Consider the following 16059-nt stretch of genomic DNA (forward strand, 5'->3'; position numbering starts at 1 on the left):
AGGTTTTCTTAAGAATAGGTCTAACTAAAGCCCTGTTGAGTATATAACATGCTGTGTTGACAGCTTCACCCCAGAAATACTTTGGAAGCCTATTCTCACTCAGCATTGTCCGAGCTATTTCAACTAATGTTCTGTTCTTCCTCTCAACTACCCCATTTTGTTGAGGAGTTCTAGGAGCAGAAAAAGTGTGGTCAATGCCGCTGACTTCACAGAATTCATCAAACTGTTGGTTTTTGAATTCTCCGCCATTATCACTACGGATGTGAGCTAATTTTAAATCTTTGTCATTTTCAAGTTTTCTGATTAGTGTTGAGAACATCTCAAAAGCTTCATCCTTGCTACTGAGCAAGATGACCCAAGTGTACCGAGAGAAATCGTCTACAATGACTAAGGAAAATTTCTTACCGCCCAAGCTAAGTGGTTGGACAGGTCTGAAAAGATCCAAGTGTAGTAATTCCAATGGACGCTTGGTTGAGACAATATTTTTACTTTGAAAAGACTTTTTGGTTTGTTTACCTTGCTGACAAGCATTGCATAATTGATCTTTCTCAAATCTAAGTTTGGGCAAACCCTCAACTAATTGCTTTCTTGCTAATTTGGCAAGGAGGTCCATGCTGTTGGGGTTTTGTGTCCTATAGTCAATTGTTGCAGGATACAAACTTATTGTAAATGAATTGTTCTTTATATCATTTGTTTTAATGAGATATATGTTTTATAAATATATAAAGGCAATCCCTTTTAAGCACTAAATAAAGTCTAATAAAAGGAAATCTGTAAGTTTGTTTCAAGTGATTATAAAGTGTTCATACAAGCATGAAGTGAGATAAAACTTTATAATAAACTAATAAACTTAAAACCACCCCAAGTCAAGTGATATATTTAGGATTGATATATCACAGTTGAGACTTGTATGTAACAATGTCTTCTGTCCGACAGAAAGCTGATCTCACAAACTTCACATATATAGATATCTGGACAGTTACATAGATCCGGTGAAACGTTGTTCATTAGGATTGGGGATCCGACTTGAGATAACAGGATGGGTAGATTCATCCTTGTCAACTGTTCTTCTCATTGGTATTAATAGGTATAACTAATCCTCAGACTCAAAGGAATGTTAATTGCTCATCCTGAATTACTGAATGTGAGACTTTGATCTTGTGGTCCCATGATCCTTAACAGAGATGACTCTGGGGTGTGAACTGCAAAGGTTGGGTGTCACAGGAAGTAATTTCAGGGTAGTTATACATTGGATTGAGCATTTATCACTCCCGATTAATGGGAGATACATCCAAGGATCGCTTGTGGAAGACTTGACTCTAAACCCTTGCAAGGTGATAGCTTAAGAGTAGAAATACAGATTTCACTTAACCTATCTTTTTGAGTTGACTCGGCCAATAACAAGTAAAACGAACGTCTCGCTATATGTGACTTGACATTACCCATAGTCATAAGATTCAGTTCAAGGATGTAGTTGATAAAGGATTGTATTATACCGTAACTAATACGTAAGGGTTAACGACAGAATCAACCTGTCTTCTTAACGGACTCTGGGGGAATGATTACGGACTTACCAATAACATACTCTGTATATCATTCCGTTATGCAAGGGATTAAATATAATTCTTGAAGAAATTAATTTAATAGGTTGCATACGGCCAGAAGTAGTAAGGACCTAATGGATCACACATAAGACTTGGAACCAAAAGAGAGATGGATATGATTAATAGATGGAAGCCCAATTAAGCCTAGTAAGGCCCAAATACTAGGAGGGGGCCGAAATTTATATATGTTAGTAAGGAATTAATTTTATTCCATTAATCCTAATTAGATTAGGATTGTGAATTAAATTAATTAAGAGATAATTAAGTTAGGAGTTTTAATTAGATTAATATACTCCTATTATTATCCAATTAGGTTATTTATTATTATCCTAAATGTATTTGATATATTATAAGATAATAATTAGGAATCCTATTCCGAATGGAATTCCTATTAAGTAACCTATTCCTATCTAACTAGGGTTTAGATACAAGCTAATATATATACCCCTTCTCTTAATGAATTTCGATTAAGCCTATATCCCTCCCCTTAAGTGATTTTCGAAATTGCTTAATTAAGAGAGAAAAAGAATTCTATTCCCAAGTTCGTGAATAAGAATTCATACGGCATTCCATCGATTGATTAATCTTATTCATCCCTCTTTCTCTTTGATCTTGTGTTGGTTTATTAGAGGCAATCTATTTTGGTTGCATCTCATAAGGGTTGATTTCATCTTAGCCTCACCGTATTAAACTTTGTGGTTGGAATCTCGGAGAAGAATTGTGGGCGCTTCTTTAACAACGGTAGATTGTTCATCGAAAGGTATTCCTTCTTATCCCTCTTTATATGAAATAACGATTAACGGATCCTATGGTTAAAAGGAAGTAGGCTACAATTTTTATATTTCCGCTGCTATACCTTAGCCTTAATTTCCTTCACATGCTTACATGACCAAGTCTCCTATGCCATAGCCAGGAATTATCTTCCTTTGATACTAAGCATATGTTTTTCAAAAAATTCTTTTCTAAACTCAACATGTAAACATTGTCAACACGAGGGGCAGTTAAAATCAAATCGTTTGTTTTTCCCTCGAGTATTCGACACTCAATAGCATCAAATACAACATTTCTACCGCTGTGACACAGCTGAGCTACGCTCAATAGGTTATATTTGAGACCTCTGACTAAGGAGACTGACTCAATAGTAGGGTTTCCTCCGATAGTACCTGAACCCACTATCTTACCCTTTTTGTTGTCTCCGAAGCTTACACTTCCACCTCGTTTACGCTCAAGTGTGATGAATTGAGTTTCATCACCAGTCATATGCCTCGAGCATGCGCTGTCAATATACCAAAGCTTTGACTTCTCCACGCACCTCAGGCTCACCTGCATTTTAAACTATTCATCTTTAGGTACCCAATTCTTTTTGGGTCCTCGTTGGTTAGCATAAACAAGTGACGAATCATATTTTATTTTGTGACGACATACATTTATGGTGTGGCCATATTTACCACAATAGTCACAAAAGATTACCCTTTGAGGGTATTTCCTCTTTTGGTCAGCACGATGGTGCTGAGCATACCAACACACTTTTATAGTGTGTCCTCTCTTTCCACAACAGTCACACTGACTGTTCTGCTAAGTGTACTGTCGAGGCTGACCAGTACCTTGATATTCAGCATTGGAATGGAACCTTTTCTTAGCCGATGTACTCAGCTGGTTCTGTATAGTTGTGATGTCCTTTCTCAGCTTCTTAGAGTCTGATTAGACTTCAGAGACAAATCTATGCATTATTTTTAAATTTTCATCTTACCTAGTGTTGTCCTGAAGCAGATGTCGGAGATCACTTAGTTTGACCTCCTCAATCTCATCACAACGCCTATTGAGTACCTTTATTTTCTTGTTACACTTTTTGGTCAGTGTATATAGATCACTCAGGGCGTTAACCATTTCATTTCTAAGCAAGAGAAGAGATGTTACCTCATTGGAGTGTTCCTCTTGGTCAGATTCATCTGAGAGGTCAGCTTGCTCAGATCGGCATTGGTCAGCAGATTCATCGGCCATAAAACATATGTTTGCTGACTCTGTGGCATCAGCTTCTGATGAGGTTGACTCATCACTATCACTCCATGTTGCCACCATTGCTTTTCTGCTGCCTGATGCGTGTCCGGTAGAGCTCTAAATATGTGTTATGATGAGTATGTTACGACTATGGATGTGATCTTCCTAAATGCTCTATCTCTACTAGACGCTACTACTTAGGGGCAAGTGTACCTCGTCGTATCAAGTAATAATCCGGTTAAGACCGGGTATCGAATCCACGGGATTTATAAACACAAGTATTAAACGACTCGGTTTCAAATGTTATCTAAACAGTGAATACTTTGGATTGATTTGGGAAACAACTACAAACTACTCCTATCTACGGGTGAGACAGATTTATATAACGAAAACACTACGAAGTGATATGGATGGTGATAAATTATAAGTATGATAAACAATGACTCCAAATATACACGGTTAATGATTTACTCTTGCAATGACGACTACGTGTAGTGTAACCGACCCGTGAAGTACTTAGACTACGTGGTTCCTAGTCAAGGCGTGTCTAAAGTTGGGGATTAGAAACTAGGGCCCGTAAGTTCCGTGGCTTGTCAATTCCTAAGGTTTCCGGTGTGTCACTTCCGGTAAGGCAACACCTATATGAATCCCTAAAGATAGCCCGAATGGCGTCGGAAATCGCGTTCCCCTACACAATAATCAATTACGAATATCAAAACAAGTAGCAAGCATCAACACATATAGAGAAATAGAGATTGTAAGTCATAAATTATAAATATGGAAAACGTGAATACGGAATACAACTAAGCCTAGTACATAAGAAGAGTACAAGCTAATTAGCAAGTGAAAAGGGAAGAATCAGCCCTCGGAACTAGCTAACCGGACTCAAGGCCGTCTCTTAGGTCTTGGAGGTGGAACTCTCGAGCTTGGTGGATGAGGATGGAACGGAACTTTCACGGAGTAACAAAATACACGGACAAGCTCTCAAGGTGATAGAGTTTTGCTATGTAAAATCTGAATATCTAAATGGGTGCTAATCACCCTTATTTATACACATCAAGCTAGGGGTAAAATTGTAAATTCACAAGATACAAGCATGGAGATACATTATTTATGCAGTTTTCCCATGACACGCCCCGCGTAGGGTTGAGGACGCCCCGCGTATTGACCCATTCCGTCAATAATCTCCTGCATGTGGACCAAATTCAGATCTTGTTGTCTCAACCACGCCTCGCGTAGACTAGGGTACGCCCCGCGTGGTTGAGCTCCTAAGATTTAGTAGCTTGAATTAAGTCTTTTACGCCACGCGTAGCCTGGAGAACGCCCCGCGTATATGAGTCTCTGGATCTTTTAGATTGAAGAATTTCCATATACGCCCCGCGTGTAAGGTATGACGCCCCTCGTAGAGCCTGTTGACTTAGGAGACCAGAGTTGAGCATGTTTGACTTGGGAGACCATGCAGTCTGACCTTCATGATTGAGTGTATTATTGCATATACGCCCCGCGTGGTGGTTCATACGCCTCGCGTATCAGTGGGTAAGTCCCACGTGGTGCCTGTGGACTGAGCAGTCAATTCTGACTAGATGTCACACACCCCGCGTGGAGGTTGATACGCCCAGCGTATGTCGGTGGGATTTTGCTCATTACTCGTACCTGAAATACAATTCTCGAGAGCCGAGTTAGCTTGACGTTTTAGTTTCTGAATTTAATCAAAAATAAAGACAATTAACCGAAAGTGCGGAATTTATTTTTATTTCGTTATTTTATTAAAAACTCCTTATTTTTGTAAATTAACTTATTTATTTAGTCCTAAATTAAACCGTAAACCACGCTAAAAGATAGGGACGGAACGCCCCTATCAACCTCCTCGGACTTTAAAGTTTTACTTGTCCTCAAGTAAAAGAAATCGAAAGACAAGGGATTGAGATGATTAAGAAACAAACCGTCGGTTGGTTTTACCAAGTGCGTGATTCCAAAGCTAAAGTTTTACACAAAGTTTTCAGCAAGTACCTACGCAAACAAATGAGTAACCAAAACTTATTTGAAACCTCCATGATCAAATTTAATAGGCAATATCAACGGGGGCCAATTATCTTTTGAGAACTCGAAAGTACCTCACCAAGGGATTTCACTCTTACGTGAAGGAAATTAAGGCTAAGGTATAGCAGCGGAAATATAAAAAATTTAGCCTACTTCCTTTTAACCATAGGATCTGTTAATCGTTATTTCATATAAAGAGGGATAAGAAGGAATACCTTTCGATGAACAATCTACTGTTGTTAAAGAAGCGCCCACAATTCTTCTCCGAGATTCCAACCACAAAGTTTAATACGGTGAGGCTAAGATGAAATCAACCCTTATGAGATGCAACCAAAATAGATTGCCTCTAATAAACCAACACAAGATCAAAGAGAAAGAGGGATGAATAAGATTAATCAATCGATGGAATGCCGTATGAATTCTTGTTCGCAAACTTGGGAATAGAATTCTTTTCTCTCACTAATATAGCAATTTCGAAAATCACAAGTAGGGGGAGGGATAGGCTTAGTCGAAATTCCTTAGGGGGAGGGGTATATATATTAGCTTATATCTAAACCCTAGTTAGATAGGATTAGGTTACTTAACAGGAATCCAATTCAGAAAAGGATTCGTAATTATTATCTCATTATATATCTAATATATTTAGGATAATAATAAATAACCTAATTGGATAATGATAGGAGAATATTAATCTAATTAAAACTCCTAATTAAATTATCTCTTAATTAATTTAATTCATAATCCTAATCTAATTAGGATTAATGGAATAAAATTAATTCCTTACTAATACATATAAATTTCGGCCCCCTCCTTGTATTTGGGCCTTACTGGGCTCAATTGGGCCTCCATCTATTAATCATATCCATCTCTCTTTTGGTTCCAAGTCTTATGTGTGATCCATTAGGTCCTTACTACTTCTGGCCGTATGCAACCTATTAAATTAATTTCTTCAAGAATTATATTTAATCCCTTGCATAACGGAATGATGTACAGAGTATGTTATTGGCAAGTCCGTAATCATTCCCCCAGAGTCCGTTAAGAAGACAGGTTGATTCTGTCGTTAACCCTTCCGTATTAGTTACGGTATAATACGATCCTTTATCAACTACATCCTTGAACTGAATCTTATGACTATGGGTAATGTCAAGTCACATATAGTGAGACGTTCGTTTTACTTGTTATTGGCCGAGTCAACTCAAAAAGATAGGTTAAGTGAAATATGTATTTCTACTCTTAAGCTATCACCTTGCAAGGGTTTAGAGTCAAGTCTTCCACAAGCGATCCTTGGATGTATCTCCCATTAATCGGGAGTGATAAATGCTCAATCCAATGTATAACTACCCTGAAATTACTTCCTATGACACCCAACCTTTGCAGTTCACACCCCAGAGTCATCTCTGTTAAGGATCGTGGGACCACATGATCAAAGTCTCACATTCAGTAATTCAGGATGACCAATTAACATTCCTTTGAGTCTGAGGATTAGTAATACCTATTAATACCAATGAGATGAACAGTTGACAAGGATGAATCTACCCATCCTGTTATCTCAAGTCGGATCCCCAATCCTAATGAACAACGTTTCACCGGATCTATGTAACTGTCCAGATATCTATATATGTGAAGCTTGTGAGATCAGCTTTCTGTCGGACAGAAGACATTGTTACATACAAGTCTCAACTGTGATATATCAATCCTAAATATATCACTTGACTTGGGGTGGTTTTAACTTTATTAGTTTATTATAAAGTTTTGTCTCACTTCATGCTTGTATGAACACTTTATAATCACTTTAAACAAACTTACGGATTTCCTTTTATTAGACTTTATTTAGTGCTTAAAAGGGATTGCCTTTATATAGTTATAAAACATATATCTCATTAAAACAAATGATATAAAGAACAATTCATTTACAATAAGTTTGTATCCTGCAACAATTGACTATAGGACACAAAACCCCAACATACTCCCACTTGGACTAAAGCCAATTGTTTCTAAAACTTATCCCAGTAGAAGTTAAATGACGATCATGTACTTTCTGGGTTAAAGGCTTTGTCAACGGATCTGCAACGTTGTCCTCTGTAGGTACTCTTTCTATTCTCACATCTCCTCTAGCCACAATCTCTCTAATGATGTGGTATCGCTTTAGGTAGTGCTTGGATGCATTATAAGACCGTGGTTCCTTTGCTTGCGCAATGGCTCCATTGTTATCACAGTACAGAGTAATGGGATTGACAATGTCAGGCACCACACCTAGTTCTGTAATGAACTTTCTAATCCAAACTGCTTCCTTTGCTGCTTCCGCAGCAGCGATGTACTCTGACTCGGTCGTAGAGAAAGCTACGCTTCCCTGCTTGGAACTTTTCCAACTGACCGCGCCCCCATTTAGGATAAACAGGTATCCTGATTGGGATTTAAAATCATTCTCATCTGTGAGATGACTAGCGTCTGAAAATCCTTGTATTTTCAGATCTCCTTCTCCGTACACTAGAAACATATCTTTAGTTCTTCTCAAGTACTTAAGAATGTTTTTGATGGCAATCCAATGCTCGTCTCCCGGATTCCCTTGGTAACGACTCGTTACAGATAACGCGAACGCTACGTCGGGTCTAGTGCATAGCATAGCATATATAATCAAACCGATCGCGCTGGCGTACGGGACTACAGCCATGCGTCGTTTGTCATCATCAGTTTTAGGACATTAATGATTGTTTAACTTTACTCCATGTACCATGGGTAAGTAACCTCGTTTCGATTCAAGCATGCTAAACCGATTTAGCACCTTTTCAATGTATGTAGCCTGTGAAAGACCAAGCAGTCTACGCGATCTATCTCTGTAGATCTTTGTACCAAGTATATAGGCTGCTTCACCAAGGTCTTTCATTGAGAAGTTACCAGATAACCATATTTTCACTGACTGTAATAGAGCAATGTCATTTCCCATTAACAGTATATCGTCCACATATAGTATGAGAAATGCTATAGAGCTCCCACTTGCTTTCTTGTAAATGCAAGCTTCTTCGCAATTTTGTTCGAAACCAAATTGTTTTATGGTTTCGTCAAAACGCTTGTTCCAGCTTCTAGATGCTTGCTTGAGTCCATAAATGGATCTCTGAAGTTTGCAAACTTTATTTACATCCTTTGATATGAAACCTTCAGGTTGCATCATGTATACATCCTCAAGCAGGTTTCCGTTTAGGAAAGCTGTTTTCACATCCATTTGCCAAATCTCATAATCAAAATGAGCGGCAATTGCAAGCATGATTCTGATTGATTTGGACATAGCAACGGGAGAGAAGGTTTCGTCATAATCAACACCTTGTTTTTGACGATATCCTTTCGCTACCAACCTAGCCTTGTAGGTGCTAACCTTTCCATCCATGTCAGTCTTCTTTTTGAAGATCCATCTGCACCCAATGGGTTTTATCCCTTCGGGTGGATCAACCAAAGTCCAAACTTGGTTAGTATACATGGAATCCATTTCAGAATCCATGGCCTCAAGCCATGCTTTAGAATCTGGACTAGTAAGAGCCTCTTCGTAGTTTTCGGGTTCATCGTCTAACACGGGAACCTCGTCATCATCTCCCATTAGAAAACCATATCAAACTGGGAGTTCACGAACTCTTCGTGATCTACGAATAGGTGCCACTGGAGTCTCATCTAATGGGACTTCTTCGGGTACCTCGACCGCCTCCGTTGTTTCAGTCGGTGTTTCTTCCTCTTGAACTTCATCGAGTTCAATCACGCTTCCCTTTTGTGTTTCTTCGAGAAACTCTTTCTCTAAGAAGGTTGCGTGTTTGGATACGATTACTTTCTGATCATCTGGATGATAGAAGTAATATCCCATAGTTTCCTTAGGGTATCCGATGAAGAAACATTTATCAGATTTAGAATCTAATTTGTCGGACGCAACGCGTTTGACATATGCTGAACAACCCCATACTCTCATGAAAGAGAACACGGGTTTCCTACCAACGAACAATTCATATGGCGTGGAACTAGCGGATTTAGTTGGTACTCGATTTAGGGTGAAGAGGGCAGTTTCTAAGGCATAGCCCCAGAACGTCTTTGGAAGTAAGGCCATGCTCATCATGGATCGTATCATATCTAATAGGGTACGGTTTCTCCTCTCGGATACACTATTGTGTTGTGGCGTATAGGGAGGTGTCCATTGTGAGCATATCCCACATTCAGTTAGATAATTCAGAAAATCATCAGAAAGATATTCGCCACCTCGATCAGATCGAAGTGTTTTTATTTTCTTTCCTAATTGATTTTCCACTTCATTCTTGAAGCATTTGAACTTGTCAAAAGCTTCTGATTTGTGCCTCATCAAGTAGATATAACCATAGCGAGTATGATCATCTATGAAGCTAATGAAGTATCTGAATCCTCCTCTTGCTTGGACTAACATAGGACCACATACATCTGAATGAATGAGTCCTAGAGTGTCTGATACACGCTCACCTTTATTGCTAAAGGGTGTCTTCGTCATTTTACCTTTTAAACATGATTCGCATGTTTCCAATGATTCAGAATCGATTGGATCTATAAGCCCATCTGAATGTAGCTTTAGCATGCGTCTCTTGTTTATATGGCCTAAACGACAATGCCACAAGTAAGTTGAATTATCTAGCTTATGTCTTTTGGTATCAATTGCAAAAACAGGAGTTTTATCATCTAACACATAAATCCCATTTTGTGATATTCCTGAAAAATAAAAGATCGAATCTTTATAAAAATTGCAACTATTGTTCTTTATTGAAATATGAAAACCGTCGTCAACGAGACGGCTAATAGAAATAATGTTATGAGACATCTCAGGAACGTATAAACAATTCCTTAATTCTATTACAAGCCCAGAGGGCAAAAGTAAAACATAATCTCCAATTGCGAGGGCGGCAACTCTTGCTCCATTTCCCACTCGCAAGTTTATGCTTCCTTTCTTTAGTTCCTTAGTCTGTTTTAGCTCCTGCATATTTGTACAAATATGAGATCCACATCCGTATCAAGTACCCAAGATTCAGACAATGAAACCGTATTTATTTCAATATAGAACATACCAGATGAAGAAGCACCGCCTTTTCCCTTCTTGAGGGTGGCTAGATACTCCTTGCAGTTTCTCTTCCAATGCCCGTCCTTACCACAGAAGTGGCACTCTCCTTTGGGCTTCTTAACTTCCTTTCCCTTGGACACATCTTTCTTACCTTTCTTGGGATGTTTAGAATTGGGAAATTTCCCTTTTCTTTTCCTCGATCCCTCGATTACAAGAGCCGGTATGGCCTTGTCTTTCTTCATATTGGGCTCAACTGATTTGAGCATGTTTGCAAGCTCTTCAAGAGAGGTTTGCAAGTCATTCATTTGGTAGTTCATGATGAACTGTGAATAACTCTCTGGGAGGGACTAAAGAACCAAGTCGGTACTTAATTCGTTGTCCATCACAAATCCAATACTAGAAAGTTTGGTAATATAGCCTATCATCTTGACACAATGTGTCATGACAGATGTGCCCTCTTGCATCCTGCAACGATATAACAGTTTTGATATCTCGTAGCGTTCGCACTTGGTTTGTTTCCCAAACAATTCCTTTAGGTGCATGATGATGGAATAGGCATTCATCTCCTCATGTTGCCTTTGTAATTCCGATGTCATCGATGCAAGTATGATGTAAGCGGCATGATCATCATCAGCCTTGTGCTTCTGATAAGCATCAATTTCCTCGATGGGAGCATCATCTTCAGGGACAGGGGGTATCGATGTATCAAGTACATACCCAATTTTCTCGGACTTCAAAACAATTTTGAGGTTACGAAACCAGTCGGTGAAGTTTGAACCATTCAATTTGTTATCGGTAAGGATGTTTTGCAGATTGGTTTTAGTCATGATTTTAAGAGTGTGTGTTTAAACAAAACCTGAGAGTGAGAAAGAGTAAACGTATGTCATTCATTTGCTTTAAAGTTTAACAATCTAAAATTATAGGCCTTTTAATTTATTTCAGATTGCTCCCACTATTTTGCCAAATTAATAACCCTCCATATTAATTCGAAGAATTTCACAAATCCTTTAGTGAGCTAGGATCCTAACTCCTGAGATTTCGCCTTGAGTTTACTCAACAAGCTAGTCTCATTCATTAGGTAGATTCATATAATCAATCACATCTCTAATGTGATTCCTAGGTTATTGGGTTACTAACCACATTAGTAACTAATATGCTATTCATATTAATCCCAACCGTTTTGCCCATTAGTTTATGACAACATGAGTTTACTCATCCAATTATCATAATCTAATTTAAGTATTACCCCATATTCATGAAAAATGATTTTCGATAATTCAGGTGTTACCATAAGACCCCGAGCTTGAGTTTACTCAACAACCCAAAGGCCCCCAGTACTGCCGGCTGAATTATAATATTAGGGAGGGGCAACCGATTTTAATAACTAAATTATTTACTTAACTTTTTAATGAGGGATTTTATTTAAGTCTCATAATCTAACTTAGTCTTGATTTGCTTTAGCATACATCAGACATACATACATTCACATACATTGGCGTTATGGACACATTATCTAAATTATTCCGTCGAGCCAGAGACGGAATAAAAAGGCCAAACCTAAGGAAATACTAACTATTACATATTTCTCTTTAGGTCCTCCGTCTTCTCCATGGCGCCTTGAAATTACATATTAATTTCTATACTACTATAAGAAAACTTTAATTGAATTGAAGGGAATCAGATGAGAGGAGAAATTACAATAGATAGTAGAAAGGCAGGACGCGCAGGCCCTATTTCAAAAATACCAAAAGACTAAAAGAGGGTCCAAATATGTCCATAACTCCAAACATGCATAGACTCAATTAAATAAATTTAATTGGTTGATTACATAACCGGCTTATGTAATATTTAGGTTAATCACATTAACTCGTCAAATTAACTTTCATCCAATTTTACTTCTAATCGTTTTGTATCTTTATATTAATCCTTAGATTAATATAACCATATAAAACGTTGATTATGCTCGTCCCATTTATTTTGATTTTAATTCATTTAACACTTTGATTTACATATTTGTAAAAACAAACATTTAAACGAATTATTCATTCGATAATCAAAACAGAAAACTATTAATTTCTGAAATATATATTTACATAAAACGATTTTAAACTTATTTTAAAATCAAGTGGGTATCGGGCCGGGCCCGAGGGCGGGCTGCTGCCGATTGGCAGCAGCCCTTAGGGCACGCGGGGCGCTACCGCCTTGCGGCAGCGGCGCCCCTGCGCCGCACGCGACTGCTGCCGCGAGGCAGCAGCCGCGTGACAGCGGCCAGTCGCGCCGTGAGGCGCGACTCGGGCTGCTGTCATATTTTTTTTATATTAAATATATATATATATTTATATATATATCAGTTCTAAAATAATTTTAAAACGGTTTTCAGAAATAGGATAATCTACAATAGATTTCCGTTTTATCATTTAGAATTAATAAAACTAATTTTATCAACCTAACTATAAAACTAATAGATTTTGTTATAATGATTATCAACCGAAATAATTAGAAACATAAGCATAATCAGTTTTAATTAACAATTAATCAAAACTTTATTTATCTTTAGAATTAATCAATCAATACTATTTGTCAATTAATCCTAACCATAAATATTTATTTAATCCTATTGAAAACTTCTATATTTTCATATATGAAATAACGGATTTAACGATGGCTCTGATACCACTGAAGGAAATTAAGGCTAAGGTATAGCAGCGGAAATATAAAAATTTTAGCCTACTTCCTTTTAACCATAGGATCTGTTAATCGTTATTTCATATAAAGAGGGATAAGAAGGAATACCTTTCGATGAACAATCTACCGTTGTTAAAGAAGCGCCCACAATTCTTCTCCGAGATTCCAACCACAAAGTTTAATACGGTGAGGCTAAGATGAAATCAACCCTTATGAGATGCAACCAAAATAGATTGCCTCTAATAAACCAACACAAGATCAAAGAGAAAGAGGGATGAATAAGATTAATCAATCGATGGAATGCCGTATGAATTCTTGTTCACAAACTTGGGAATAGAATTCTTTTCTCTCACTAATATAGCAATTTCGAAAATCACAAGTAGGGGGAGGGATAGGCTTAGTCGAAATTCCTTAGGGGGAGGGGTATATATATTAGCTTGTATCTAAACCCTAGTTAGATAGGATTAGGTTACTTAATAGGAATCCAATTCGGAAAAGGATTCGTAATTATTATCTCATTATATATCTAATATATTTAGGATAATAATAAATAACCTAATTGGATAATGATAGGAGAATATTAATCTAATTAAAACTCCTAATTAAATTATCTCTTAATTAATTTAATTCATAATCCTAATCTAATTAGGATTAATGGAATAAAATTAATTCCTTACTAATACATATAAATTTCGGCCCCCTCCTTGTATTTGGGCCTTACTGGGCTCAATTGGGCCTCCATCTATTAATCATATCCATCTCTCTTTTGGTTCCAAGTCTTATGTGTGATCCATTAGGTCCTTACTACTTCTGGCCGTATGCAACCTATTAAATTAATTTCTTCAAGAATTATATTTAATCCCTTGCATAACGGAATGATGTACAGAGTATGTTATTGGCAAGTCCGTAATCATTCCCCCAGAGTCCGTTAAGAAGACAGGTTGATTCTGTCGTTAACCCTTCCGTATTAGTTACGGTATAATACGATCCTTTATCAACTACATCCTTGAACTGAATCTTATGACTATGGGTAATGTCAAGTCACATATAGTGAGACGTTCATTTTACTTGTTATTGGCCGAGTCAACTCAAAAAGATAGGTTAAGTGAAATCTGTATTTCTACTCTTAAGCTATCACCTTGCAAGGGTTTAGAGTCAAGTCTTCCACAAGCGATCCTTGGATGTATCTCCCATTAATCGGGAGTGATAAATGCTCAATCCAATGTATAACTACCCTGAAATTACTTCCTGTGACACCCAACCTTTGCAGTTCACACCCCAGAGTCATCTCTGTTAAGGATCGTGGGACCACAGGATCAAAGTCTCACATTCAGTAATTCAGGATGAGCAATTAACATTCCTTTGAGTCTGAGGATTAGTTATACCTATTAATACCAATGAGATGAACAGTTGACAAGGATGAATCTACCCATCCTGTTATCTCAAGTCGGATCCCCAATCCTAATGAACAACGTTTCACCGGATCTATGTAACTGTCCAGATATCTATATATGTGAAGCTTGTGAGATCAGCTTTCTGTCGGACAGAAGACATTGTTACATACAAGTCTCAACTGTGATATATCAATCCTAAATATACCACTTGACTTGGGGTGGTTTTAACTTTATTAGTTTATTATAAAGTTTTATCTCACTTCATGCTTGTATGAACACTTTATAATCACTTTAAACAAACTTACGGATTTCCTTTTATTAGACTTTATTTAGTGCTTAAAAGGGATTGCCTTTATATAGTTATAAAACATATATCTCATTAAAACAAATGATATAAAGAACAATTCATTTACAATAAGTTTGTATCCTGCAACAATTGACTATAGGACACAAAACCCCAACATTACGCTCAAATCTTGGTGGGTCGGTGTTTTTGCACTCTTTTTTACACTTACTCGAAGTCACTTTGAGTTTGCATTTTCATCTGGGTTTTTCCTCCTATGTTATGGTTTAGGCAATATTAAAAATGAACCCTGAGGGGGGTTGTAATGTGGGTGGCCTTTTTAGTGGTTAATTTTTTTATAGAAACTCGAGTTCAAACACCGCTTTGATGATTGCACCGTATTTTTATTTTGGCCTTAGCGAGTTCGTAAAATATAATTCGAAATTGCTCGGGTGGAGCTTGAGAATACCTTTTTGCTCTTTATTGTGTTTTTCTTTTCCTTTTTGTTTCGAGAGCGGCACAAAAACGATTTCGAAAGCTTATGGTGCTTACTTGTCAAGGCCTTGGCTTGTTTTTGGGTAATTCTGGTGCGATTTGATTTTGTCGGTATTTGAACAAGAGGAAAAAGGGTTAAATGTTAAAAGGGTGTTTAGCAAAGAAGTCGGTCAATAGGCTCGAGGGGGTTTCCTAAAGGTTGATGAAAACGAGAAAAATAATTTAAGAAAAGAATTAGCCTAAGTGGGTTCGTTTTATCATTTATTGTCCTTTTTACCAAAATAAGTGTACTTAACCCGGTATTAGATGCAAACTCTATGAGTCGAGTGAAGTCAAAGCCCTTAAAAGTTGTGAAAGAAATAGAGTTCTCGTACGAACTCTTTTAGGCTCAAAAATACCTCACAAGAATTTCGGGTTAGATTTTGTACTTTCATGTTCTCGCCAAACTTTCAACCATCCCGTTTTCATTGCCTTTTTGAATTTCATAATAGAGGTAACCCATGG

The sequence above is a fragment of the Euphorbia lathyris genome, chromosome 10 (assembly GCF_963576675.1).
Source record: "Euphorbia lathyris chromosome 10, ddEupLath1.1, whole genome shotgun sequence".
Classification (NCBI taxonomy): domain Eukaryota; kingdom Viridiplantae; phylum Streptophyta; class Magnoliopsida; order Malpighiales; family Euphorbiaceae; genus Euphorbia; species Euphorbia lathyris.